We start from the raw sequence: 4583 nt of genomic DNA, 5'->3' as shown, positions 1-4583 counted from the left end.
CACATTTTGCCACTTTATCTTTCTTACATTTTCTGGTCTCTATTTTAATACATTCCTTTCATTTTTCTCTTCCTCAGAGTGAACGATCTCATTGAGATATCTTCACGTTCTTTAATTTTTCTTCACTTAATTCAAATCTGCCTTTTGACTCTTCTGGTGATTTTTTTATTTTATTTTAGTTACTATGCTTTTCAACTTCAAAGTTTCGATTTGCTTGTATTAAATCTGCATTTTATTGTTATCGTTATTATCATACTCTTTTAGCTCTTTAGATGTAGTTTCTCTTAGTTTCAAAATATATTGGAAATAGTTGATTATAAGACTACTTGTAAATCCAATATTTGGGTCTTCTTCTGGGTCAGATTCTACTCACTGCTTTTTGATTTCTGTGTAATGGCCGTATTTTCTTTTTCTTTTCTTTTTTTTTTTTGCTACATTTTACATAATGTTTTGTTGAAAACTGAATACATTAAATAACATATTGAGATTACTCTGGAGATCAGAATAACTCCCTTTGCCAGGTTTTATTGTCGTTACTGTTTACTCTTGTTATATGTTTGTCTAGCGACATTCTTAACTCATTTTATAAAGTTGGTAATCTTTGTCATGTTGGTCACTAAAATATCTTCTCAATTAGTTTTACAGAAGACTTTTTTAATACAAAGTTTTTAATAAAAATATTATCTACCCATTTTCAATTCCATTTTCTAATTATAATTTACTTGCCAAAATATCATTATTTATTTTTTCTCTTATATTTTTTGACTCTGTGTTTTATTTTTATGGAATTTTTAATTAAGAAGTTTAGGAAGAAACTTCTTTCTGGAAGTGATTCAATTTAGAACTTATTCTCAATGCACCCAAACTCAAGGTCTTCTAAATTCTTTAAGTGGGAGTAGTAAATGAGAATTTGGCTCTTTTCTTGTATATTGCAGTTTCTTCCAGTACCGTTTATTTATATTATTCCACTTTTGAGTCTGATAATGTTGTGACATATAATTTTTTTCAAGATAACACAACTTTCTCATTTGCTAAAGTTTTATTTTCTGCTGAGAATATGCATAGTTCTGCTACTTCAGTTATATTAATTTCAAGTGATTTGAACTTCCATTAGGCACCAACATTGAAAGTCTATTAGTAACATAAACTTTCTTAGATATGTAAAACTTTTAACTAAAGGAACTGAAAGGCTTTTTTTCTTTCAGGACATACCAAAACAATACTGTTGTTTAACACAGAAAGCCACATGCTGTCATATAGAAATTTGCCTTAGCCAATCAATATTATGTTTAAATTCCATTGCAAAAACAGTGTAATACAAAAATGATATTAAAGCACTAAACCAATCTAGCATTATGTCAATAAGTTATATTTTTTTAAGTCTTTATGTCTAACTGCTCTCCATTCAAAATAAAAAGTAAAGACAGTATAATATTCATTAATAATCTTGATTCAGTATAATTTTTATTTAGTATCTTTTTTGAATTGCTTTTCATTTATTTTATTTTTTATTAAATTTATTGGGGTGATATTGGTTAATAAAATCAAATAGTTTTACAATTCAATAATACATCATATGTATATTGCATTGTGTTAACCACTCAAAGTAAAATCTCCTTCTATCACTGTATATTTGACCCCTTTTAGTATATTTGTTTTTATAGAGTTATTTATCCTTTTGAAGTTTTCTATTTCTTAAAATTAACCCTAGATCTGTATTCTCAGATATATTTTGTTTCATAATTTGTATTTGTTATTGGAAACATTATTTCATATATTTAGATAATGAAGTTTCCTGACAATTGGAAATTTAAAAATAAGATTTGCAATAGTATTACAATTAGATTGAAATTCAAACATTAAACATAATTTCGATTTTAGTAATTTTTGTAAGTTTCTAACATAAATTACAACAAAGTATTTTATTGTTATGGAGGTTATATAGTACAATAAATATTTATTTAATGTTTTCCTTTTATTATAGGTCGACTTTTATCTAATAAAAATGCAGTACTTTTGTTTATGTTACTTTTTATTAACAATTATTAGGGTAACATTAGTTAATAAAATCAAGTAAGTTGTAAGTGTACAATTCAGTAATATGTCATATATATATTGCATTGTGAGTTCATCGCCCAATATTAGATTTTCTTCTGTCACCACATATTTGAGTTCTTTTATCCCTATCACCTTCCTCATCCCACCTTCCCTGTGGTAACCACTAATCCACTGTCCGTGTCCATTAGTCTGTTTGTTTGTCATATTTTGTTGTTGCTTTTAGTTTTATATCCCACGTATGAATGAAATACTATGGCTCTCAACTTTTTCTGTCCGACTTATTTCACTAAGCATGATCATCTCAGGATCCATTTATGTTACCACAAATGGCACTATTTAATTTTTTCTTATAGCTAAGTATATTCCATTGGATATATGTACTCCACATTCTTTATCCAATCATCTATCAAAGAGAACTTCAATCATCATTTCCATATCTTGGCCACTGTGAATAATGCCACTATGAATATTGAGTTGCATATATCTTTATGGATAAATATTTTCTGATTTTTGAGTAAATATCCAAAGAAGAGATTGCTGGACCATATGGTAATTCTATTCTTAGCTTTTTTTAAAGAACCTCCATATTGTTTTTTCTCCAGTAGCTGTATCAATTTGCATTAGTACAAGCACTGTATATAGATTCCTTTTTGCCCACATCCTCCCATACTTGTTATTGTTTGTCTTGATGATAATCATTCTAACAGGTATGGGGTGGTATCTCATTGTGATTTTGATTTGCAGTTCCCTATAGCTAGTGAAGTCGAGCATTTTTTTCTTATGTCTATTGACCATTTGTATGTCTTCTTGGGAGAAGTATCTATTCATGTCCTTTGCCCATTTTTAATTGGATTTTGTTTTGTTTTGTTTTGTTTTACTGTTGAGTTGTATTAGTTCTTTATACATTTTGGATAGCAGCCTCTTATCAGAGGTGTTGTTTGCAAATATATTTTCCCATTTGGATGGTTGTCTCTGTCTTATTGATGGTTTCTTTAGCTGTGAAGAAGTTGTTGTTGTTGTTGTTGTTGTTGTTGTTGTTGTTGTTGTTGTTTTAGTTTGATATAGTCCCATTCACTTATTTTGCTTTTACTTCCCTTGATTTTGAGGTCAAATTCGTAAAATTCTCTCTAAATCCAAGGTCCATGAGGTTAATATGTATGTTCATTGATGCAATTTATTTTTTCAGGTCTTATATTTAAGTCCTTGATCCATTTTGAGTTAATTTTGATGTATTGTGATAGACAGCAATCTAGTTTCAATATTTTGCACATGCTTTCTATTTATTGAAGAGAATTTCCTTTCTTTCAGGTTTTTGGCTACTTTGTAAATAAAAATATTTGTTCATATATGCAGAGAATTACTTCTGGACTCTCAAATTTGTACCATTGGTCCATGTTTCTGTTTTTCTGCCAATACCATGCTGTTATGATTATTGTTGCTTTGTAGTATAATTTGATGTCAGGCAATGTGGTACCTTTGGCCTTGTTTTTCTTTTTATTTCTTCTCAATATTGTTTCGGCTATTTGAGTTTGTTGTGCTTCTATACAAATCTTATGATTTTCTGTTCTAGTTCTTTAAAAAAATGTCATTGAGATTTTGATTGGGATTACGTTAAATCTATATAATACTTAAGGTAATAAGTCATTTTAATATGTTGATTCTTTTAATCCAAGAACACAGAATATGTCTTCTTCGATTTCTCTTAATAATGTCTTATGATTTTTAGTGTATATGTTCATCACATGTTTCGCTAGGTTTATTCTTAGGCATTCTTTTTGTTGCAATTGCAAAATGATTTTTTAAATTTCTTTTTCTAGAAATTCATTATTAAAGTATAAAAATGCTGTGGATTTTTGAACATTGATTTCCTTTTTTTTGAAATTTGCTGTATTTGTTTATTATTTCTAATAGCACTTTAGTGGAGTCTTTAGGGTTTTCTATATAGAGAATCATCTGCGAAAAGTGACAATTTGCCTTCTTCATTCCCAATTTGGATGCCTCTTACTTCTTTCTTTTTCTTGATTCCTCTAGATAGGACTTCTGTTTCTATACTGAATAGTAGTGGTAATAGCAGACTTCCTAGTCTCATTCCAGATCTTAGAGAGATCATTTTTAGCTTTTCACCATTAAGTATGATGTTAGCTGAGAATTTGTTGTATATGGCCTTTACTATGTTGAGGTACTTTTCTTCTATACCCATTTTATTAAGTGTTTTAATCATAAATAAATGCTGTACCTCAGCAAACAATTTTTCAGCATCCATTGATATGATCATATGATTTTATTCTTTATTTTGTCTATGTGGTGTATCAGAAAAATCAATTTGCATACATTGAGTCACCCCTGTGCTCCCAGGATGAATCTCACTTAGTCATAGTGTATAATCTTTTTAATGTGTTGTATTCAATTTGCTAGTATTTTATTGAGAATTTTGCATCTGTGTTCATGAGAGTTACTGGTCTGTAGTTTTCTTTCTTTTTTATCTTTACCAGATTTTAGTATAGAGTCATGTTGGGCTCTTAACT

The sequence above is a fragment of the Rousettus aegyptiacus genome, unplaced genomic scaffold, assembly GCF_014176215.1.
Source record: "Rousettus aegyptiacus isolate mRouAeg1 unplaced genomic scaffold, mRouAeg1.p scaffold_m13_p_9, whole genome shotgun sequence".
In the NCBI taxonomy this organism is placed as follows: Eukaryota; Metazoa; Chordata; class Mammalia; order Chiroptera; family Pteropodidae; genus Rousettus; species Rousettus aegyptiacus.
The sequence above is the reverse complement of the archived record's forward strand: the minus strand, read 5'-3'. Positions refer to the sequence as shown.